The 26,715-nt window shown below is 37.7% G+C and overlaps 1 protein-coding gene across 1 annotated transcript in view; it reads left to right on the top strand.

Annotated features, from left to right (window-relative positions):
* LOC136880344 (ubiquitin carboxyl-terminal hydrolase 50) overlaps positions 1-26,715 on the top strand; it is a 199,804-nt gene that overhangs the window by 31,486 nt on the left and 141,603 nt on the right. Inside the window, exons 4-6 of the mRNA XM_068229180.1 lie at positions 2,282-2,389; positions 15,538-15,627; positions 24,640-24,729. The gene's annotated coding sequence lies outside the window, so the exon portion shown is untranslated. The remainder of the gene's footprint in view (positions 1-2,281; positions 2,390-15,537; positions 15,628-24,639; positions 24,730-26,715) is intronic.

Here is a 26,715-nt window from a genome sequence, read left to right as displayed (position 1 = left end):
AAGCAAGTCATTTAATGTGATGCACCTTTGTACACCACATTCTTTGTTCTGTTAGTGTGAACACAAGGGAAGAGTGATTTACTGCTACTAACACAGCCACATGTGATGTACAGTTGGCAGGTCAAGTCCTGCAACTTTCAGTGACTGATGCTGTGACATGTTGATAATAATTGTGAAGTATGAACTGACTGAGAACTGTAAATGCCTGAACAGGAATGGGTAGTTCGTAAGTAATCAACTGGATTCTCGGTATGAACACAGGTTCTCCTTGGCCACAGCCAGTGAGTGTAACTGCCTTTTTCATATGTCTGCATGGGCGCCCGCAGGATCTTTTCCAGGGGGGGGCACATTAACAATTTTCTTGAATATAAAAGCCAATATAACGTCAGCAACATTAAATTGTTTACAGAAACTTCCAGTTATAACATATGCTAGATGACTGTCAGTAATTTCAGTTTATGAAATAATCTGGTATGATATTAAACAATTGAACATCAACATCTTTAGAATTCCAGGGGGGGGGGCAAGTGCCCCCCCTTGCGGGCGCCCATGTATGTCTGCACAATGCCATTAGTTGTAGCCTAGTTCTACTGATGTGTTTCAGATGGGACAGGTTCCTGAGAAGCATGATGAGTGCTCATATTTTCAGAGTTATAGTTTGTACCAGCAGTTCTGGGGCTGTGGTAGACCTGAGAAATTCAACAGGATAGTGCATTACAAGTAATGAACTTCATTCCATTAGTACGTGTCATTTATGGACGACTTGGTTGATCAACGTACTCACCACCTCCTGCGCTCGAAGCCTATTCATGACAGTTGTATTGATAGCTCTAGCTTCATCACTGGTCAGAGTTAGTATTGCTTGCTCACAGAGACATTCAGTCAATTTCAGGTTTATTTCTTCAATACTAGTGTATACTTTGTTGATGACATCAATACTCTGAAGTAATATGTTATCAATTTCATTTCCATATTGATAGTTCAACAGTTCACAGTTGTAGGTTTGGGGTTCTTCACCTAATCAATTTTATGTATTGACATTTAAAAGTACATTATGAGTGCAGGACTAGTTTATCATTCTCAATATGCGCTTTCTTATCTTTCCTTTTTTCTTTTTTACGAAAGAGAAATATCAAACGTGAACACATTTACTTCTTTTAGTAACAAGTATATTGTCACTACGATACATATACTGTTCTCTTCAATCGCCCTCCTTATTCTCGCAGTTGCATTATTTTTTTATTCGCTAAAAACAATCGCTCTTTCCAAACAATCTACAAAGAATATATACGTTTCACACCATTGACCCATTGGTGATGTTTCTTGGCACCATATTGGAAGTCTTTGTGTGTTAATACGTCCATTGCTATGTCAAGCATGATAAATAGATGGATGTGATACATCCAGGGATACAAAACATTAATATTTATAGATCATCAGAGCTCCTATTATTTTATCTATTATATTAAATAAGATTATTGAAGGTTTTACTACAATTTGGATATCGGATCTACGACATGTTTCGTTCCTCTGCTGGGATCATCCTCAGCTGCTGAATGTATTATGAATATATCAAGATGGCAATACATTAAATTATTAAAATTGCACTATTTAAGTACATACAGTTCTAAATTATGGTGATAATAGCAAATGATAAGCATCCTCATCAAATATCTCAGATTGTTGAAGATTCGCTTTCACACCTTCACGTACTAGTTGCAGTGGCTTACACAGAGCATTGTTGAATCAAAATTCACATGCACAGATCTGTGTTCAAATGTTAATAATTGCAATTCCTTTCTAACGTATCTATTTTTAACTACACTCCTGTTCATAAAAAACAGAACACCTTGACAGACTAGAAATAGGAAGTTCATATCCGCAGGACATGTTCATTAGTATGTTCAGCATGTATCCTGAAATGATACAAGTGTTCACATTTTGCACTGCAGAAGTATGAGAGGAAAAGGCAAAATGTAGTTTTACTAGCAAATAAAGAACAGTTTTTGAGCACCAAAATTCCATCACTCCAGTGCCTCTTAAAACAATGACTCACTCACTGACTGACTGACTGACTGACTGAAAGAATGACAATCATAATCTCCTTCTAATGAAAACAGCATACATTCTAGGATTTTGTTTCTTGGTGCATATTATTAACTGCAATTTAAATTAATGTTTTATGTTCTGAAAAACAAGTTTAGTTATTATATTAAATTTCTCATGCTCATTTGGAAAGTTGTTCATGTATCTCTGTTAAATCAAAACATTTCCTTTCTAGGAACAAACAAAATCAAAGGAAACAGGAACAAGAAGCACAGGCATCTAGCTTTATTGACAGCGATGATGAGCCAATTTTTGACGTCATTCGGAAGAGTCATTCTGAAAGGTAATGGATGGATAGATAAAATGCCATATTTTAGATATTTATAGGGAACCTTCAGGTTAATATTCCCAAGAAAGATATAATAGGACTATCTTAATTAGAAACTTTTATTTATTTTGTTTCAGTACAGTGGTGTGAAATTGCATACACTAGCATATTTGCTTGGTTTCCCAGTTTAAGCTTAATTCGACAATTTATATTTGAGCATTCAATTTTATTTCCCTCTTCTTTTGTCTTGGCTGACTATGGACTGAGTTAATTTGATTTCAGCTACTTCTGGCCTTTAACCCTTGTTCAGTACTCCTTCATTCCTTCACTCTACAATTTCCTCCTCTCTTCCGTACATAGTGCTTGGGTCCAGGACCTAACTTTTCCGTGGAAACTCTTGGTATTCTTGATTCTCAACTGGTCAGCTTCCTTATTGCTGACTTCCATCCGTTGCATTCCCATTTCTTTCAGTCTAGTCTCAAAAGGTCTGGTTGGTCAGGCCTCTTGGGAGCATTCTCTAAATGTGTCCAGCCAGGCTGAGTGGCTCTGACGATTGAGGCGCTGACCTTCTGACCCCAACTTGGCAGGTTCGATCCTGGCTCAGTCCGGTGGTATTTGAAGGTGGTCAAATACGTCGGCCTCGTGTTGGTAGATTTACTGGCATGTAAAAGAACTCCTGCGGGACTAAATTCTGGCACCTTGGCTTCTCCGAAAACCTTAAAAAGTAGTTAGTGAGATGTAAAGCAAATAACATTATTTATTAAATGTGTCCGAAAAACATGGCTCTCCTCTTCCAGCGACCTCAACAGCATGTATGGCAGGAAAAGTGGAATTTGGCACACCATAAGTTATAGAGAAGGCAGGCCAGTACGCAGGATTAATGGAGTAAAGGTTATCTGAACCATGTTAAAAGGCAGCTATTAGACTTGCTCTGAATGCCTGAACCATGAAGGACGGCTCAGGGGCAGCATCTGATCTCCATGATAGGAGTGGTTGTGAACTTAATTTGTCTGAGGTAACAATTATAGTTGTATCTCTCATCAATATCTGGCTGTCTGCTCCAAACCAAAATCATTGGAATCGGCAAGATGGAAAGATCAATTATATGTTATTTTCTTGCACTTCACTTTAAGCATGAACGTCAGCTGAGTTGGAATAATAATGTGTTTTCAGGATATTCAAAAGTCAACAAATCATAACACATTGCACAGTTAATTGTAGCATAAATTAATGACAGAGATAATTTTCTTACTCAATGCTTCCTGGTCATATACAAACCTCATGTGTCATGAGCTAATAATACTAATTTAATGTACTCTTTACAAAACAAGCTGAATAAATTATGGCAGGTTGTTTATTTATAAATGAATCACTGCTGTTAGTTACAATTTCCTTCTCTTGAATCTAAATTGTATCAAATTTTATTTGTTACTAGTTGTATCCACCCAACAATGTACAGTTACACTAAGCTGAATATTTAAAGAAGAACATTAGATTGGCATTGTCTACCATAGAGGCCAAAGGCAACAGGGTCATCACCCATTATTCCTTGTATTTCACGGTCTAAAACAATGTTACATAAAGAAATTGATACTGTTGGAGTGTTGTGATTTTCTCATGAAAATAAAAATAAGATGTCATGTATATATATATTGTAGTAGTTATAAGAAAATAACAGTTAGGTTATGTGTTGGCAACTCAGGTAAATTGAGTCGAGTGGTTTATCTTGGTTTGCTTTGTTCTGTGGACTGCTTTGTGTGTGTGATGGTGATGGTCAGTTGTGGTCAACAGCTCGTAATAAGAGGATATGTGTAATGAAGCTGGTGTTTCTATGGTATAATTTGCTTACCTAAACCGGTGTAATGAGTAGAAATGAAGATATATCAACAGATACAAGCAAATAATACATAACCTTTTTTTTGCTGACATACTGAATTTTAGCCATTTACATATAAGGCCAATTCTAGATTAGAGATATTTGAAGGAAGTCATTTAATGTGATGCACCTTTGTACACCACATTCTTTGTTCTGTTAGCATGAGCACAAAGGAAAAGTGATTTACTGCTGCTAACACAGCAGCATGTGATGTACAGTTGGCCGCATAAGCAGCAGCTCGACCTGTGGTCGTGTCCTGCAACTTCGAGTCTGATGCTGTGACATGTTCATAATAATTGTGAAGCACAGACTGACTGGGAACTGTAAATGCCTGAACAGGAATGGGTAGTTCATAAGGAATCAACTGGATTTTTGGTATGAACACAGACTCTCCTTGGCCACAGCCAGTGAGTGTAACTGCTTTAATCATATGTCTGCACAATGCCATTAAAAATCAAATCAAATCAAAATCTCTTTATTTGCAAATGAGGTGTCTACCTCGGTGGCAAATGGTACACTAAAATACATTATTGTCAAGCACTAAATATTAAATTAACAAGAGAAGAAAATTTTTCCTATAATACAATATTATACAATTTACGCTAACAATGTTTTCTATTAAACACACAGCTCATCCTTAATAAATTTATATTGTTTACAAAATTCTAATTATAATATCTCCTGTACTACTTACAAATATAGTCAACTGATATACAGTATGTGGAATTGCTTCAAATGATACTATAAAACTGGTATAACATTAATATTTACATTGCATTTATTTATTTACTTTTTTTTTTTTTTTTTACCCATTCTGGATCCTAAGTAGCATAACGACCTGCTGCGTCTTAACCAGAGCCCCTTTTGCCACCACTTTTCGGAGTTCCTGAAGGGCCTTCACAGCTACCGTAGCGGTCCCAGGGCCCTCGAAGTCCCCACTGTACTTCACCCCTACAGGCAGTCCCCTACTTTGGCTGTCCAAACTCCTTAGACCAGGGGATGGAATTAATTTATTCACACACATTTGTTTATTTACAATAACCTGCACCGGTCGAATGCCCTCTATCACTTCATTTATTTTCTCTGTTGCTGTTTATTCTCTTCTTGAATATCTGTACAGATTTTGGAAAAGGATCAAACACTACCCCTGGTAAACTGTTCCACTCCTTCACACCCTTCCCAATGAATGAAAATTTACCCCAATTGCTTCTGCTAAAATTCCTTCTAATTTTATATTTGTGGCCAGTCCTGCCGATATAATTATTTTCCAACTGAAGCCTCTCACGGATATCTCCCCATGCTTCTTCTCCTGTATAGGCTCTATATAATCCTGTAAGTCTAGTTTTCTCCCTTCTCTTACTTAAAGTTTCCCACCCAAGTTCCTTTAACATTTCTGATACACTACTATTTCTCCTGAAATCCCCTGTTACAAATCTTGCTGCTTTCCTCTGCACACTATCTATTTCTTTTATTAGGTATTCTTGGTGAGGATCCCAAACACTGTTTGCATATTCCAATAATGGACGAACCATACTCAAGTAACTTTTTTCTTTTAATTCTTTGTTGCATCCTTTAAGTAGCCTCATTATGACATGTAATGATCTGTATGCTTTCCCAACAATGTCATCAATATGACCCTTCCAGTGCAAATTACTTTCAAATCTCACACCTAAGTATTTGCACTTGCCATCTTTTGGGATAACTACCTCATCCAAAGTATATTCAAATTCAGTTTTAAAGCTCCTGTTTGTAAAAGTTGTAACAGTTGATTTGCCTCCATTAACCTTCATATTATTTTCTTCAACCCATTGTTGGATACTTTCAAGGTCCCTTTGTAATTCTGAACAATCCTCAATGTTGTTTACTTCTCTATAAACAATTATGTCATCTGCATACAATCTTATTTTTGATGTTATATTGTTCCCTAAATCATTTGCGTATATTAAGAAAAGTAACGGACCGATTATACTACCCTGTGCAATTCCCTTCCAAACTTTCTCTTCCTGAGATACATTATTTCCTACTTTGACTTTCTGAACCCTTGAATTTAGAAATGCTTTTATCCAACGTGTAACCCTTACGTCCAATCCTATTCCCTCCAATTTCTTTAATAATATTCCATGTTCCACTCTATCAAAGGCTTTGGAAAGATCTATGGCTATGCAATCTAACTGACCTCCTGAATCCAACTGATCTGATATGTCCTGCTGAAATCCCACCAGTTGTGCCTCACAAGAAAATTACTTTCTAAATCCATACTGGCTCCTAATGAACCAATTTTTATCATCACATATCCCTCTGATGTACTTCGATATTAAACTCTCCAGAATTTTACAAACTATACTGGTCAGGCTGATTGGTCTGTAGTTCTCTGGTTTCCTTTTATCACCCTTTCCTTTATAAATTGGTATTATTATAGATTCCTTCCATTCCTTTGGTATTACACTATTATTTATGACATAGTCAAAGAGAAATTTTAAATAAGGCACTATGTACCACCCCATTGTCTTTAATACCTCCCCAGTAATTTGATCACTTCCTGCAGCTTTTCCTTGCTGAAGCAGTTGGATTTCTCTGAAAATATCTTCGTTTGTGAATGAGAAGCTTCTTGTTTCCCTCTGTCTCTCTCCCACTCTATCTTCTGTTTCGGTTTCCAACTCTTGACAATCATCTACTGAATCTCTAAATTCCCTACTAAATAGGTTTGCTTTCTCAGTATCTGTTAAATAGTGTTCACCCCCTTCTCCCACCATCGTAGGAATTTGGACTCCTTTTCCTTTTTGATTCCTGATATATGAATACAGCTTTTTCCATTTTCCTTTGTGGTCATTACCCTCTTGAAGTATGCCATTCATATAATTCTCTTTTGCTTCCTTTTTCACTCTATTCAGTTCCCTCATTAGCTGTTTTCTAGTTTCTCTACTCTCCCTACCCTCTTTGATTTTCCTGTTTACTATTCTACATTTTCTTTTTAATTTTCTTATTTCCCTTGTATAATAAACAGGGTCTGAGGTCATTTTACCCTTCTTAACAGGTACAAATCTCTTCTCTCCTTCCCAAATAATTCCTTTAAATTTAGCCCAAAGTGTATCCACGTTACTCCCTTCACTTATCCAACAACTGAATTGTGATTTAAGGTAAGTCCCAAATTCATCAACTTTAGTTTTTCTGTACAATTTCTTGTCTTGTGTAACCCTCTTATTAAGCCTTTTTGGTACGAGTCCTACATCCATTATTACAGCCTTATGGTCTCCTATTCCTTCAATTACCTCAGTTTTATCAACAATTTCCCATGCTTTAACCAAGAATACATCTAGTAAGTTATTGAGACGAGTCGGTTCTTGTACTACTTGTGTAAATCCTCCCTCCCAAATTAACTTATTTGCCAGTTTCTGTTCATGGGCTTCACTTGCAGCTCCTTTCCATTCAACTTCAGGCAAATTTAGATCTCCCCCAATTATTACCATATCATTATTATTGTTTATATGAGTATAATCTATTATTTTTTCAAAGATTTCCATGTCTCTTTCCTCTCTTCCAGGCCTGTATGTTTTATAATTCCCACCTCCTTCATATTATCACAAACTAATTTTATCCCTAATATTTCATCCCTTTCATCGGTAAACCATTCATGTGAACAGTAAGTTTCCTTCACCAGAATAAACACCCCCCCTCCCTTTTTATCTCCTCGGTCTCTACGATAGACTGTGTACCCTTCTGGAAATACTTCTCTATTACCCACCCCTTCTTTCAACCACGATTCCACTCCTATCACCACATCTGTCTCATAAGATTCCATCAATGTACCGAATTTTAATTGTTTATTTACTACACTTTGACAGTTTACCAAGAGCAATCTCAGACCCCCTTCCTCCCTAAAACTTGACTGTTGCAATTGGGTAACTTGAAATTCCTTACTATCCTGAGTTTCTTTTTCTAGTTGACTGAGCCAGCTTGAAGTACAGCTGGCTCTTTCTACTAGTTTTCCTGGTCAGTATTATAACTCAAGGGAGTTGCCTGTTTTACAGTACATATCTTAAGATTCATAAAATCTAGAACAATATTTGCTATCTTTCGTTTACCTGAATTGTTTAGATGGAGGCCATGTTTTGTATAACAGTATCTCTCAAAACTGCTGCATTCAATAACCTGAGTATTCCGAAAATGTTTACAAATTTTAACAATATCTGTATTGACCTTGTCCACTTCAATGTTCACACACGAGTCTCTACTCAAATCATGCCTGTGGGGCACGTTCACTACAAAAACGTTAGTGTGGGTCAGCTTCCCTAGTGTATGTTTAATTTGTGATCTTACATTCTTGGCGTCGTCGCGAGCTACGTCGTTCGTCCCACCGATGATAAGCACTGCATCGCCGCTCCCGAAGTTCCTAGTTGCTGCTTCTACGTTTTCCACAACACTGCTGATAGAAGCTCCTAGATATATTTCTCCGGTTGCTGCTATATTCTCGTCGTTAATCACTCCCGCAATTCCCCTTCCTTGGCTATCACCAAACACAGCTACCTTCGCTGATTTAGGCCTAACTGGGTCTTTAATCTGAATTCTAGGCCTAAATTTTAAACTCGGCACGGCAACGGATCGCGATTTGGTTTCACGCGCGCGATCACTTTCTTCCAGGATTAAATTATTTAGGGCAGAAAACCTATTTCTAATGTTTATTTCCGGAAATTCAGTTGTAGATTTCTTCTTAGCCGGCCATCCACGAACTACTTGACACCACGTGCTCGAGTTTGTTACTTGTACCGGTATATCACTCGAAGAATGGTCAGTCCCAAATTCTAGCGATCGCAGTCTTTCTTTTAATTCTTGATTTTCAACTTTAAGAGTCTCATTGTCCTTTTTTAGAATGTTTATAATTTCTAATGCACTTTTATATTCCTCATCGACTGTTTTCGGTGCTTCGTCAACGCCGTCCCCAACAACAACATTCCGAACACACTGCTCACAAATCCAGTCAACATTTTCATTAGTTTTTACGTCTCTAGGACAATTTCCGCACTTATAATGCCACCATCGATCACATGAATCACACAACATTCCATTTTTCACTAATTTTCGACATTTTCCGCACTTTTCGTCGCATTTTACGGTTAATTTACTCGGAGAATAAAACACTACGTCGTCATTACCGGGCGCCTAGTGCCTGATGGGACAAGTTCCTGAGAAGCATGATGGGTGCTCCTATTATCAGAGATAGTATGTACCAGTGGTCCGGGGGCTGTGATAGAATGGAGGAATTCAACAGGATAATAATTATATCACAGGTTATGAACTTCATTCCGCATTGACAGTAGATTGTTCATGTCATTTATTGATGACTTGGTTCATCAACGTACACCTCCTGCGCTTGAAGCCTGTTCATAACGGTCGCATTGGTCGGAGTTAGTATTGCTTGCTCACAGGGCCATTCAGCCAATTTCAGGTTTATTTCTTCAATACTAGTGTATACTTTGTTGATAACATCAGTACTCTGATGTAGTATGTTATCAATTTCATTTCCATATTGATAGTTCAACAGTTCACAATTGTAGGTTTGGAGTATCAGTTTTATGTATTGATGTTTAAAAGTACATTATAAGTGCAGGACTAGTTTATCATTCTCAATGTGCGCTTTTTAAACTTTTTTTTTTATGACAGAAAATTATCACACGAGAACACGTGTATTTCTTTGAGTAACAACTTTATTGTCACTACGATACATATAATGTTCTCTTCAATCACACTCTTTATTCTCGCACTTGCCTGATTTTTTCCCTAAAAAACAATTGCCCTTTTCAAACAATCTACAAAGAATATATACATGTTTCACACCAATGACCTATTGGTTATGTATCTTGGCACCATATTGGAAGTCTTTGTTTGTTAATACGTCTATTGCCATGTCAATCATGATAGGTATATGGATATTATACATCCAGGGACACTAAATATTAATATATTAACACAATTTATAGATTGTCGTAACTCCTCTATCATTTTATCTATTAGATTAAATATGATTATTGAAGGTTTTATCATAATTAAGATATCAGACCTATGACAATTATTCCCCCTAAATCCTTCAATATCTATCCTGGACCTTCTTTTCTCTAGGTCTTTAAGGCAGAAACAAGTTCCAAGAAGGACATTCCAGGAATCATTGATGAACAAGGGGAGTGTGTTTGTGAGGATATTCAAAAGCCAAAAGTATTCAGACAACAGTATGTAAATATTGTTAGTTACAATGATAATGTCCAGATAGAGGAGGTGACTAATACTAAAGAAGTATTAAAATTTACCTGTGATAGCAACGACATTTACAATAAGATACAAAAGTTGAAAACTAGAGAAGCAACGGGAATTGATACGATTTCTGAGGATATACTAAAGACAATGGGTTGGGATATAACACCATATCTGAAGTATTGTTTGCATGAAGGAGCTATACCAAATGAATGGAGAGTTGCTATAGTAGCCCCTGTGTATAAAGCCAAAAATTACAGGCCAGTCAGTTCGACATGTGTTGCATGTAAGCTTTGGGAAAGCATTAATTTTTTGTTATATTAGACATGCTTGCAAAATTATTAACTGATTCGATAGAAGGCAGTTCAAGTTTGGGAAAGGTTATTCCACTGAAGTTAAACTTGTAGGATTCCAGCAAGATATAGCAGATATCTTAGATTCAGGAGATCAAATGGACTGTATCACAATTAACCTATCTAAGGCATTTGATAGGGTAGATCACAGGAGACTGCTCGCAAAAACGAGTGCAATTGGACTATACAAAAGAGTGGCTGAATGAGTGACTATACTGTATTTCTAGAAAACGGAACTCAGAAAATTTGAGAATTTGATCCTGTAATCATTAAGAGGGGAGGTTTTCAAGGCAGTATTATTGGACCTTCATGTTTTCTTATATTAAATTATATGAGTAAAGAACTGGAATCAGAAGTAAAGCTTTATGTGGATGTTGATATACTTTCTAGATAAATAAAGAAGTTACAAGATTGTGAGCAACAGCAAAAAGACCTCAACAATATTGTGAGGTGATGGTGATGGTGATTACAGTATTGTTTTAAGAGGAAATACTACTAGTCAACCACCCTCTTTTAATACTAATCAGAAGGGAAAAATGGAAGGGGTCTGACACTTAAAAAAATGAAGGTATCAGCCAAAGGAAGACCATGAAAAGCATGGAAATGAAAGACTCCCTAGGATTCGCAATCTAATACTGTCAGGGTTGAAAAGAACATGAGTTGGCCAAGTGAGGTCAGATAGATGAAGGTGAGGAGTCTGGCACAAGTAAGTGGAAGGAATGCCAGGACTTAGCTAAGGGCCCCATGATGACCAACCCATGCTCTCAAGGTGAGAGTCCCTGGGACCTATTTTAGTCACCTCTTATGACAGGCAGGGGATACCATGGATACTCTTCTACTGCTCTCACCTACAGGAGTTGTTGAGAGATGGACAGCGGATCATGGCATTATGATAAATAGGGTTACTAGTCAGGTTGTGAGTTTCAATAATAGGAAAAGTCCTCTCAGTTTAAATTACTGCTTTGATGGGATGAAAGTTCCGTATGGGGATTACTTTAAGTACATAGGTGTTAATATAAGGAAAGATCTTCATTGGGGTAATGACAACAGGATTGTAAATAAAGGGTACATACCTCTGCACAAAGTAATTAGGTTATTTAGCAGTTGTAGTAATGATGTAAGGGAGAGGGCATATAAGTTTCTGGTAAAGCCCCAAGTAGAATATGGTTCCAGTGTATGGGACACTCACCAGGATTTCATGATTCAAGAACTGGAAGAAATCAAAAGAAAAGCAAGCCTTATTGTATGTTCTTAGCTCTTCTGGGTGATTTCTGTCTAAAGAGTAGCGTTACAAAAATGTTGCAACATTTGGGCAGGGATGACTTGGGAGAAAGGACATAAACTGCTCAACTAAGTAGTAAGTTCCAAGCTTTCAATGAAGAGATGGCATGGAATGATATTTTTAGACGAATAAGTTTGAGTTGTGTTTTTAAAAGTAGGAAAGGATACAATATGAAAATAAAGTTGGAATTCAAGAGGACAATTCAGGGCATATTGTTTATAGAAATAGGAGTTAGAGATTGGAGTAATTTACTGAAGGAGATGTTCAATAAATTTCCAAATTCATTGTAATTATTTTAGAAATGATTAGGTAAACAACAGATAGGGAATCTGCCACCTGGGTGATTGCCCTAAATGCAGATCAGTGGTGATTTGATTTGATTTGGATTTGATTGATATACTCTCTGGAGAGAACAGCTGTTCTTCTCATTGGGACTTTCATAGTAATGAATAGATACGCCATGTTGTGCAGCAGATGCGTATCCCAGTTAAATAAAGTATGTTTAGTATTGAATATATATAGATATTTGACAGTGTGTTCAGAACATAACAGTTGGTGACTAGGTGAAAATATAAATAAGTATTGCTGACATCCCACACAGTACTATCAATTGACCATCAAAAATGTATACCGCTGTTTTGACATAAACAATTTTGTTACGCTCAGGAAAATGGATGCAGAACAATTTGATAAACTATTAGATGCATTCAATGAACAACAAAAAACCCTGCTTAATCAGTTTATAACAACATTCCAAAGAGAATCAGGAAGAGAAGTCTCACATTCCAGTAAGTGTTCAAGCATACAACCATATGAACATTTTGATTCTCGGAAAGAAAAATGTGCATGCTATAAGGAGAGGTTTGAGAATTATGTAGTGATGAAAAATATCACAGATGAGACAAAGAAAGCCCAGCTACCATGCGTCTCTATAGGTTCTATGCATTACAACAGTCTCCCTGTGTTTCTAGGCCCCGAAAAATCGATCAGAACTCAGTCATTTTCAGATCTGGTTAAACTGTTCACCCAAATGCTTGTTCCCAAGAAAAGTGCCGTTATCATTTAGAGCTTCATGGCCTGTGTAACTATTCATGAAGTATATTTTGGGCTTATGCTGTGTAATTAATTATAAACATACTCTACACGTTTCAAAAGGAACCTTGCCTTTCTACATCAGGAGACAACAGAGAAATGAAATGATGCATTCAAGGTTGCTAGGAGAAAACAACAAGGAACTTAAAATGGTGCCCTAAGATGTAAAAGGGATGCCATTTTAGCGCCATGCTAGAGACAACGAATCATCAACGAAGCATCATTCTCTAATAGTTCTGATAATAGATAGCCATGATTCACTGAGATTATAGCCTGTATCGCAGTTGAAATTATCGCACCCTCTAGCTAATATAAATACAACTACTTACCATCGAGTACTCTTCCTCGCTCTTACAACGTGCTTTAAAAGGACTGTAGACTTATCTCACCACACAAGATTAACAACAAACTAGCAACTTTAAATTTTATTTTAAACCCCTCTTGGAGTGATCAAAAATACAATACTTTATCATTATTCTAAAGATTAAAATGTATAAGCTATAAATTCATTTCTTACACCTTCAACCTTTACAGAGAGTGCCTTTTACTAAGTTCAGTTCAACGCAGAATTAACTTTGTTCTTATAGAATTTTACAATTATGGCTACTTACTATCAAGCATTTTTCCTTGCTCCTACAGTGTAATTTAAGAAGGTAGCAGACTTATCACAAAAGATTAACAACAAACTAGCAACTTTTAAATTTATTTAAACACCACCTGGAGTAATCAGTAACGTTTTTCTAGGTTATTATTCTAAAGATTCAGCTGTTTAAGCTCCAGGCTTATTTCTTATGCCCTCAACCAATACACGGCACTTTTAAACAAGGTTCAATTCAATGCAGCAATAATTAGGTTCTTATAGAACTACTAATATGCAACTTGTTACCACATTTTTAAACAAGGACATTCGTAAAAGTATACAAATTAGGACTGTTTGTAAGGCATTATAAAGGCTTTATTATAAGAATATTTAAACTACTGTCATCCTTCTCATTCTTTTTTTGATGCATGTACCTACAACATAATTCTCACATTTATAATTTTTCTTAAAAAGCTACAATTAAGAACAATCAGGATCCTGATTTATTATCTTTCAGCTTGGAGATTAAGGCTGAAGATGCCCTTAAAAAAAGGCAAAACATGTCCCTATAATTTAGTTCATAACTTTTAATTCTTAATTAAAATTACTCTTTATGTATTGAATAGGTGGAATTTAATAAACATTAATATTTATTTGACTTTAAGTGGTATGTTCTGAGCTGTCAGTGGAGAGATGGTGTGGAATGACATAATTAGATGACAAGGGGGCTCATACGATAGTTTGCAGGGGGGGCCTGCACCTGGGGGTATGTAGTAATATTAATATTTTGGAAGATGAATGGCGACTTGTATTCCACGGTAGAATACCACCCACGGTATCCCGTACCGCTTCTACGTAATACCGGCTTTTCAATAATTTTCTTGAAAGAAAAACACCTAACTACATTAGAAGTTTTCCTTTCCCTGAGAGCTAGGGTATGGGCGTCCTTGGTAGACAAATAAGTTAGAGTGATGTCTTTAAAAGTAGGAAAGATCACAGTATGAAGATAAAGTTGGAATTCAAGAGGACAAATTGGGGCAAATAAATGTTTATAGGAAGGGGAGTTAGGGATTGAAATAACTTACCAAGGGAGATGTTGAATATATTTCCAATTACTTTGCCATCATTTAAGAAAAGGGTACGCAAACAACAGATAGGGAATCTGTTCCCTGGCTGACTGCCCTAAATGCAGATCAGTACTGGCTGGCTGGCTGGCTTAAGTTACTTGGACAAAAACCGGGCGTGTTGGCCATGCTGTTGCGAGCACGCAGTTGTGAGCTTGCATCCAGGAGATAGTGAGTTTCAATCCCACTGTCGGCAGCCCTGAAGATGGTTTTCCGTGGTTTCCCATTTTCACACCAGGCAAATAATTAATTAAGGCCATGGCCGCTTCCTTCCCATTCCTAGACCTTTCCTATCCCGTCGTCACCATGAGACCGATCTGTGTCGGTGCGACGTAGAGCAAGTGGAAAAAAAAATGGGCAAAACTGCAGTGCATCTTTGTTGCCATAGATATTCTATAGACTCAGTTTCTCTTGGATGAGTCTTTGAAAGATCGGATGCATCTACAGGGATATTCCCCACAGGATTTTGGTTCTTTGAGATATAATGTGTGTGTTTGTGCATGTGTGTGCTTTTCAAATTGTGTTGGAGTGTTAGCAATTATAATATAACACTGCCTTCTGTTTACCATAATGTTGATATGAGATGCAAAAAACGTAATTTTTTCCTTTCCAGGAACAATAAAAGCCTCGAGAAACAGGAAGAAGAGAAACAGTCTACAATTCCTGAGAGCTCTGATGCCCACCAGAATAGTCTTTCAGAAAGGTAATCATTAACATATAGCCTATATCTAGAGCATAATTCATGACACATTAAATTTTGTAAATAAAATCTACAGTTTTTTCTAGTCTGACAGAAAATAAACTTGAGAAGCAATATACTGTTGTAAATTGAAAATGAACAAAGAGAAATGGGTATACACAGGCTTCAAAATGTTCTAGATCAATATTATGAAAGAAATTTGAATAAAACTAGTGGCTTGTGCAGCAAAAACTGCAAAGATGAGATAAATCAGGTTCCAAGAAATTTGGACAAAACTGCAGTCAGCCCTTGTTGCCATAACAGTTCTCTAGGTTCAGTTTCTCTCAGATGAGACTTTGAAGGATCGGATGAATCAAACATCAGTCTTCACAGCAGCCCAACTGTCAACATGAGTGTCTTTGACTGACTGTAATAACCTATATGTAATGCCATAATTTTATATCATAAAGTATAAAGGTGACTCCCCAGCCACAGCTTATAGCAACTTCATGTTACAGTTTTAACGATTTGCTAAAACACACTTGGAAAGAAAACAGATTATGAGAAAAAATTACCTTGGAAGTGTTATCTCCAGTAATGGAAATGTAAAACTAGAATTACAAAACAGAGCAGCCAAAGGATCCATCTTCTTCTACTAAGTGCAAGATCTAGTCTGGAACAGGGCAGTTCCTTTCATGCCGAAATAGATAATATTCAAATCATACCTTCCGCCAAACATGGTACTAAGCTTGGAGAGTTGTGCATTGAATATACAACACATTAGTGAGTTACAAGAATATGAAATGAAGCTTCTAAAATCAGCTATACAGGAAATGAGAAAGGACAGAATTAGGAATTATTACATAAGAAGAGACATGCCGGTGAACTCTATAATGGAGGAAAGACAGAGTTGCACAGCTGAAATGGTTTGACCATATAAAGTGAATACATGAGATGTGGATTGCCAGAAAGTACTTAGAGAGGATCGTGCCTGGAGAAAGACCAGTCAGACTTCCCACAAGGAGACACAAGGGGTGTTCAATATATAATACAACACATTTTATTTCTCGGCCAATTTCAGTTCTTAAAATTTGGAATTTTGTTTGGGACATCTTTGAATATTCCTGGTTCGTCTTGTAGAGTTTCACTAACTTCCGATAGATGGTAGTGCTATAACTAGACTTCCAAATGGCACCTGTAACAGACGTGCATACCAAACAGAGAGCAGTTATTGAGTTTCTTTTGGTATAAATCCGGGACATCATGGATATTCATAGATGCTTGCAGAATGTCTATGGAGACATGGCAGAGAACAAAAGCACAGTGAGTTGTTGAGCGAGGCGTGTTTCATCATCACAACAAGGTCGAGCAAATCTGTCTGATCTCTCATGTGCTAGCTGGCTGCACACAGCTGTGATGCCTGCAAAGTTGGAACATGCAGATACCCTTATTCGAGGTGATCAACGGATCAGAGTCAAACACCTCTCTGCTGAATTTAATGTTTCTGTTGGTAGTGCTGACACACATATCCACCAATTGGAATATTCAAAGCTCTTTTTCCCACTGGGTTCCTTGACACCCAGTAGAAGCTCATAAAGAGCAAAGAAGAAACATCTGTGAGGAATTGCTTGCACGTTATGAGGCTGAAGGTGATAATTTCTTGTCAAATATTGCCACAGGCGATGAAACATGGAAGAAAAAGTTCAAAACCGTACCCTCAGCTGGTAAATTCAAGACTATGGTCTTCTGGGAATCTAAATGGGTTATTCTGTATGATATCATCCCTCATGGTGAAACAATTAACTCTGAAGTGTACTGTGCTAGTCAAATGAAACTGAGAAATGACTTCAATGTGTTCGTAGACCCAGAAATGCAAACAAACTTCTCCTTCTCCACGACAACGCAAGACCTCTCGCAAGTCTGCGCACCAGACAGAAGCTGACAAAACTTCACTGGACTGTTCTTCCTCATCCACCCTACAGCCCGGATCTCGCGCCTTCTGACTTCCATCTGTTTGGCCCAAACAAGGATGCACTCCATGGGAAGCACTACGTGGATGATGGAGAAGTTGTCGATGCAGCACGACGTTGGCTCTGACATTGACCAATCGAGTGGTACCGTGCAGGTGTATAGGTCCTCACATTACGGAGGTGCAAGGCCATAGCACTGAATGGAGATTAAGTTGAAAAATAGGGTATCAAAAGGATTGGGGAATAACATGGTGTATTTGAATCCTCAATAAAACCAACCAACTTTTAGAAGAAACAAAAAGTGTTGCATTATACATTAAACTCCCTTCATAGTTAGACCAAATTTAAATATGATCTAACAAAATATGGAGAAACATTGTAAGGTATTAGGAAAGAAGTAGTTTACAAACAAAGAAACAGATGGAAGCATAGTGTTCATGAAAATTCTACCCAGCCCATAGCTAGAGCCCTGTACGGATACACAAAATATTATCCGCATCCCCACTTCTTTCATTTGCCCCCACATCTGCATCTGTGAATGGTTATCAGAGAATATTGTAAATATTTAACTATATTACACCCAAGATATTGAAACTGATAGATCTGTTAACATAATACAACAGCCTGATAACTGGCACCAGACCCCCTACAGTCACAGATTTATGAGGGATTTCCTCTTGCGACAACTACCGACGTAATAGGCCAGAAATTTTGTCCTTCATTCCACTAATTGCAGGCAGGAGCCAGTTAGGCTTAGGTTAAATTTATGGCTTTATGGTCTCAAGGCTCTTTATATATCATTATTTTCCGATACCAGTGTCGAGGGTCACATAACCACAAGCAAAACTAAGAGTTTCCTAGAGTAAAAATTAATAAACATTATTTAGAAATTATCAGCAAAATACAGTGTAACTACATACTGTTTCATTTTCAATAATTTACATCTGCACAGTTTTATTGTACAAGCTACAATAATGGAGATATTCATGAATGTAAATATTTATAACTTTTTCACAAGATGCTTTACGTCACACCAACACAGATGGATCTTATGGCAACAATAGGACAAGAAAGGGCTAGGAGTGGGAAGGAAGTGGCTGTGGCCTTAATTAAGGTACCATGTGTGAAAATGGGAAATCATGGTAAACCATCTTCAGGGCTGCTGACTGTGGTGTTCGAACTCACTATCTCCAGAATACTGGAAACTGGCTGCACTTAAGCAACTGCAGCTATCAAGGTCGGTAACATTTATTACCTAGACCATCAACAGTGTGCATTGCTAAGGTGGAAATGAGAATGACTTAATTGGTTGTCATGATTGTAAGCTGCAAAACCATGAGGAAATTAACCCATATTCATCAGGAAGATAATGAATAAGGCTATTGAAATGAGAAGAAAAAGTGGAAGGAATGATCACTTAAAGAATTAAGGGAAAAAGGAGTTGGAAAGAGGTGGAGGAGTTGAAAGCTCTAATAATGGCTAGGCAGAAGAAACCAAAATGTGATGGCCTAGAATGTCCTTAAAGTGCCTGAAACGTGCTGACAAGAACATCATATCAACTGATTATTGTTATTAGTCGGTGTGTACTTTGTTTATTCTGTTGCCACTTGTCTATGTTGTATGGCATTACTGCTGCAATTATGAAATCTAACCCATCAATGATGGGCACACAACAGCTAGTCTATTTATAAAACTCAGTAACATTCTGTTAGGTTTGAGAGTCCAATACCTTTCCAACTTCCAATTTAATTCAAATAATTTGATTGTGTTAGCAACAGACTTTGTTATTTACACTGTATATTTCATTCTAGTATTTTAATAAGGTTTTGCTAGAATTTACGGAAGCCCATCTCCCTCAAAAATGTACTTGTTTGCAGAATTTGCTATATATACTGTAGAAATAAGTTTAAATACAGGATGTACCACCCAATTCTATGACCCCAAATATCTCCGAAATGAAACAAAATATGAAAATTCCAATTGGCCAGGAACGTACTCATGTCAGGGGCTCACACAATGAGAAGGTGTGCACAATCCATAAAGGTGAACAAGTAGCACATGCAACGCCAAGTTGCGTTTTTTTAAATGGGACATATATGATTGTTCTACCAAAATGAAATCTAGAGTTGCAATTGGTGATAATACACTTGGATTCACGTTTCTAAATCTCATACATTCTGAAATACGTGGCTGTTAGAGGATGGCAATGGCACTACCGTTTCTGACGTAATGCAACCCATGTACTTCTGTGTTCAGATCAAGGGTTGCTTGCACTGGCCTGTAGCCTGCTGTAAACAAACCGATGTCAGCTCGGCACATTCTAGCTTCAGTGTACTAGTGTCTCCTGATCTGGTCTGCTGTCATACTGTACCGTAATTCACGTACATTTCGGATATTGCTTTCCATATTGACACATTAAACCATGTTTTCATGTGGCGTGTAACAATCGCTGTCATCTAGTTGATATTCCAGCCTTCAGCAACGAAGAATACCTGGATATTGTTTTAATTTACGGCGAATGTCGCAGAAATGCAACCGCAGCTGTGGCACTGTACGCTGAACGCTACCCAGATCGACGGTGTCCTTCCCCTTGTACCATTGCCAACATCTGCATGAAACTCAGGGAAACAGGAAGCTGGGATCCTACAAAGCGACATCGTACAAAGACAGCGACTGGCACTGGAAACGAAATTGCTGTTCTGGCTGCTGTAGCGCACAATCCTCAGGTGAGTGTCTGACAGATTGCATGATGTTCTGGAATAAGCCACAGTAGTGCGAGCAGAATTTTGCAAAGGCATCGGTTTCATCTATTCCATATCTCAGGGATATTCATCATTTCTGCAACACACTCTACCCCTCCTCATGGAGGATGTGGGATTGGAAACGCGTCTATCAATGTGGTTCCAACATGATGGATGTCCCGCACATTCTGTACAAGTTTCCAGAGACGTTGTGGATGCAACGTTTTCAAATAGGTAGATAGGATGAGGAGGTCCTGTGCGATGGCCTCCTCGGTCACCAGACTTGACACCATTAGACTTCTTTCTCTGGGACACAGTGAAAGATCGAGTGTATCAAGAACCGCCAACGACAGTAGCGGATATGCAACATCGTATTACTGTGGGGTGTATGGCAATATCTGTAGAAACACTGCAATACGTGCAACACCCTCTTGTTACCAGATTCCAAAAGTGTATTGATGCAAACGGAGGGCACTTCGAACATCTGTTGAAGTGACACAGTTTCATCGGACAAGATGCTACTTGTGATTTGTGGGTGCATTTTCCATGCCAGATGTACTGCACAACAATGAGGTTTCTGAGGGCTACAGGCCACTAGTGAATGTGTTTAGAAAAGCAGAAGCAGGTGTGTTATCACTAGTTGTAACTCTAGTTGTCATTTTGATAGAATAAACATACATGTTCCATATAAAAAAGCCCAACTTGGTGTTGGAGGTGTTATATGTTTGCCTTTGTGGATTGTGTGTGCCTTCTCATTGTGTGAGCCCCTGTCATGGGTACGTTCCTGGCAAATTGGAATTTTCATATTTTGTTTCATTTCTGAGATATTTGGGGTCACAGAGTTGGGTGGGACACCTTGTATATATCCTAAATCATAACACAGTACAACAAATTTAAACATTTTATTGCTCTCAGAAATGAAAATATGCAATTTTAGTTAATTCGCATATAGTGATTTTGAAACTAAAGCTTGTTTTTCTCTATCACCTAACAGCTATTCGAGAGGACATGATGAACTTTGTTGACATCATTTAACAAAAGGCTAGGAAAACAACAGACAGGGAATCTGCCACCTGGGCGACTGCCCTAAATGCAGATCAGTATTGACTGAAGTCTTGAAATTGAGCCTGGATTGTTCATTTGCAGTTTTCTATTATTATATTTGGTGTAATTTCAACCCAAATCATCCATAATCCAAAATACACAACAACAGAAATATATTAATTATTCTAAAGTTGTATTTATGTTGTAATTAAGACTTTATATAGTAAAAATTCTTCTTCTTACATTTTTAAAACTGAAACATCTGTGATAAGTTGCCAGCAGTAATCAGCAACCATGTTGGACACTGACTTCTCTTTGTATCACCTTTCCATTTCTAATAAGTCCTAAGGGAACCTTTCCCCACACTCATCACTGACCTCACCATGGTTCGATGGAAGGAAATTTAAAGAGCGAATGGAGGAAGTGAATCTTAAGGGACATGTTGCATCGCAGTGTCTTCACAAATATTCCACCATATCTCTGTAATTGTCTGCTCTATAATTTCCCAGAAAATTCACACAAAATGATTAAAAGCAAGCTAGGCATTTTCCTTTTTCAACAGGAATGAGAGTTCCCTTGAATACAGAATCATGTAACAGATTGCATATTTGTGGCCCTGTAAAGATACCTTCCTTTAGTTTTGCCTCACTCAACCTTTGAAATTTTCCCCTTAAATATTGAAATGCCCTTCTTGATATGTCTATCGCCTTAACAAAGTTCTTCATAAACCTGAGTTTTATATGCAGAGGGGGAAAAATTATTTTGGTGACATCAATAAGTGGCAAGTTTTTAATAATTTTCTTGTCCTAACACTGCACTTTCTCTTGATGACCACTCTTTAATTTCATAATGATTATGCTTATCTTGACTGTCCCACTCACAGAGAAAACAACAAAATTTTGTGAATCCTGGCTGCATTCCTGTTAGCATACCTAACACTTCCAGATCTGTACGAATCTGCCACCCGTGTTCTGTATAGTTCAAGGCCTTAAGAATTGTTTCCATACTATTTTTCATATTAATGGAATAGGCAATGGGGGTGGGGTTAATATTCCTTTAGAGTAAGAAAACCAAGAGGTATAATAAGAAAGTTGCCCAGACAGGGAGACAATAGCGCCTTCCATTCCCGAAGAAAGTAACAGTCCCGCTACAGGGTGTGATACAAATATCTCAGTGTGATACAAATATTTTATTATTATTATTGATATATACAGTCGTATCAGCACACACTTTATTAAAACATAACCGGTTTTTGGACACTAAGGTCCATCATCAGTGTTAATATTTAAATTTTAAATTTAATTTCACATAAGTGTGTCGTCAAAATGAGTTAAAATAAGTTTAAATTTGTAGCCCTGTTGACATCAACTGTAAAATGAGAAAAAAGAAAACAAGTGTAAAATTATGAAATCAATACATGTAAACTTACAATGTTGTTGTGAAAATTATGGACATACCATGGTAAGGCTGGCTTTTCTTCGTGCTCAGGCTGTTGGTCATGTACTAACAAACGTTCAGCTTTAACTACGGAACCGCACTGCAAGCACATGATGTTGCGTCACCTCAAGGTTACGTAGGAAGCACCTGATGTTATGTCAACTCAAGATTGTAAACAAGATGTTGCTTGCGACTGTTTCATTTAAAATTTTTATCTGGTTCCCTTGTTTGTGCTAAAAATATCTCAAGGTTTTCACGTGTATTTAATTCAAATCCATAATTACCCTTAAAAATTAACTTCATGTCCTTTTCGATCCCTAAAAAGCTATGGTTATTTTTATAAATGGTCCACAAAAGCTGAATACTTGTTGTACTTTATTGCCTTAAAATGTTCTTGATATCTTTGATTTAAGGTTTGCCCAGTTCTTCCTATATAAAACTTTTTACAGTCGTCACAAGTGAGCCTGTATACTCCCGAATTAGTATATATATCTTCTTTATTGACACTGTGTGCATTATATATATGTTCTGATATTTTATTTCTGGTTCAAAAAGCTGTTTTTAGTTGAAATTTATTAAGTATATTCGCGATTTTAAGGCAATAAAGTACAACAAGTATTCAGCTTTTGCGGAACATATTTATAACAATAACCATAGCTTTTTAGGGATCGAAAAGGACATGAAGTTAATTTTTAAGGGTAATTATGGATTTGAATTAAATACACGTGAAAACCTTGAGATACTTTAGCGCAGACAAGGGAACCAGATAAAAAAAATTAAATGAAACAGTCGCAAGCAACATCTTGTTTATAATCTTGAGTTGACATAACATCAGGTGCTTCCTACGTAACCTTGAGGTGACGCAACATCATGTGCTTGCAGTGCGGTTCCGTAGTTAAAGCTGAACGTTTGTTAGTACTCAACCAACAGCCTGAGCATGAAGAAAAGCCAGCCTTACCATGGTATGTCCATAATTTTTACAACAACATTGTAAGTTTACATGTATTGATTTCATAATTTTACACTTGTTTTCTTTTTTTCTCATTTTACAGTTGATGTTTACAGGGCTACAAATTTAAACTTATTTTAACTCATTTTGACAACACACTTATGTGAAATTAAATTTAAAATTCAAATATTAACACTGATGATGGACCTTAGTGTCCGAAAACCGGTTATGGTTTTTTTTTTTTTTTGCTAGGGGCTTTACGTCGCACCGACACAGATAGGTCTTATAGCAACGATGGGATAGGAAAGGCCTAAGAGTTGGAAGGAAGCGGCCGTGGCCTTAATTAAGGTACAGCCCCAGCATTTGCCTGGTGTGAAAATGGGAAACCACGGAAAACCATCTTCAGGGCTGCCGATAGTGGGATTCGAACCTACTATCTCCCGGATGCAAGCTCACAGCCGCGCGCCTCTACGCGCACGGCCAACTCGCCCGGTCGGTTACGTTTTAATAAAGTGTGTGCTGATACGACTGTATATATCAATAATAATAATAAAATAATTATATCAGCACTGTCAAAATGGCTTTGATATTTTATAATGATTATGATACAAATATCTCAATAATGTTAGGTGATACAAGAAAACTAATGTTATGTTCATGCTCAGTGTGTCCAAAAACTTTGTAATTGATATACTTTGTGTCTGGAAGCTATTCACTGTTGTACTGTGTAATCAGAATGGTCAGTCAGTCAGTCAGTCAGTCAGTCAGTCAGTCAGTACTGACTAAAAATGTATGGATTTTATTGTATGATCTTTTCTAAAACCTCAAAAATGGCTAATAATACTGGGGTGATAAATAACAGTAATTGTAACTGAAATACTGATGCTTATTGTAGAAATGTTCACTTCGGAAGGAATTATGAAACTACCGGTACATCTCTGTGTGTGGTATCAGCAAGGAAGGAAAATGAAATATTGCCTAAAGGGTAAGTACCTATTTCAGCATCCATTAACCTCTTATCAGAGGAACTTTTTGGTAATAGTAAGAACCCTTATCTCCATTCTGTGTATGATACCTTAGTTAAAAGTTTAAAATTAATAGTTAATTAAAAAGTAAATATTCAGAAATCCTAAAAACACTTTACGTCAAGCTCTTTCACCAGTTCCAGTCATCAGTATAATAAACATGTTGACAAAAAGTGGTCTATTTAATCTGATTGCAGTTAGACATTGGTTCGGAGTGAAACCAGCTAGTGCCAGCTAGCGAGACCTATTACAAACCTCAAGGATGATGATAAATGAGTGATTGTCTGAGAATGACAACTAAAACCACAAGTCCAAGAAAACCTCTGCCTTGTCCAGCACAAATCCCAGAAAATTATATTTGTTCTCCCTTACAGCTGTTCTGCTTCTGAGGTGAGAATATAAGCTGCTCTGTATTAAAATTGTAATCATACCTGTCTAAAAATTGAATGTGGACATTGAGCCTCAAATTATTCATCACTTTCTTGTTCATTAGATGGGATCTAGAGTTCTCCAAGCATTTTATCTTAAGTCCAGCTTGTTGGCTGAATGGTCAGTGTAGTGGACTTTGGTTCAGAGGACCCTGGGTTTGATTACCAGCTGGGTGAAGGATTTTAACCTTAAATAGTTCATTCTTTTGGCTCTGGGGGTGGGTGTTCATGTTGGCCCTCACCTTCCTGCAACTGATACTGGATGTTTGTGAGTAATGGCCAGTATGCCATTCAGCAATGCTTATGGTACATGGAACATTATTTCTGAAGTTACCAGACAGGATGGAATGGTGAGCAGGCCTTGAAATTTTAGGCAACTACTTTCCTGAACGATTTCCATAGACCTGCACCACCAAAGGAAACTATCACGTGTTGGGATAGTTCTAGCAAACATGGTCCATGAAGAATCGTAATGACTCGTGCCAGATCCAGATGTTGCATGAGTTAACACCTCCAGATTTTCACACCCATGCTTGCAATATTGTGCCAGTGTACTCTGAGGATGTACAAAGCCTCGACAATTGATCGTGTTCAAATGAATGCCATGTGCTCCTGAGTGAACATGTAAACAAGCAGAATATTAGATTTATTGGATGGAAGTATAGAGAGAGGGGGATGCGGGGGTGGATTTAGAGACTTGCAGAGACAGCTACATTTTAAAAAGTTCATCATATGGGCAGCAATATTAGAGACTATCAATCACTACAATCAGTCACTACTGATCTGCATTTAGGGCAGTCGCCCAGGTGGCAGATTCCCTATCTGTTGTTTTCCTAGCCTTTTCTTAAATGACTGCAAAGAAACTGGAAATTTATTGAACATCTCCCTTGGTAAGTTATTCCAATCCCTAACTCCCCTTCCTATAAACAAATATTTGCCCCAATTTGTCCTCTTGAATTCCAACAGCCCTTGGATCTTCTCCTAAGGCAAGTTCATTCACAGTTGTTGCAGCTGTCCCTCCAGATCCCGCAGGTTGGTGCTGGGATGGATCCCCTTCCAACGTCATCCCACACGTGTTCAATGATGGAAAGGTCCGGGGATCTTGCTGGCCACAGTAGGACCTCAACATGCTCTAGGCAGTCCATAGACAAACATGCTATGTGTGGACGTGCTTTATCTTGTTGGAACACTGTCCCAGGGTGCTGTGCCATAAGGGGTAGGATGTGGGGACGTAGAATATCTGTGACATATCGCTGTGCCGTCAAAGTCTGCCGAAGCACTATTAGAGGTGACCTGAATGCATATCCTAAGGCTCCCCACACCATGACGCCAGGGATTATGACTGTGTGTCTTTCCACAATAGGGGCAGGATCTGCCCTCTGCCCTCAACACCACCAAACCTGCACACGATGGTCATCGGAGGTTATGGAAAAGTGGGACTCATCACTAAACATGATGCAATGCTAGTCATCCTCTGTCCAAGGTACCACTCCAAACCCAGGTGTTAGTGTTCTGGTG

This window comes from Anabrus simplex, chromosome 1, assembly GCF_040414725.1.
Source record: "Anabrus simplex isolate iqAnaSimp1 chromosome 1, ASM4041472v1, whole genome shotgun sequence".
Classification (NCBI taxonomy): domain Eukaryota; kingdom Metazoa; phylum Arthropoda; class Insecta; order Orthoptera; family Tettigoniidae; genus Anabrus; species Anabrus simplex.
Note: the sequence above shows the minus strand (reverse complement) of the source record. Positions and strands in the feature narration are given on the sequence as shown.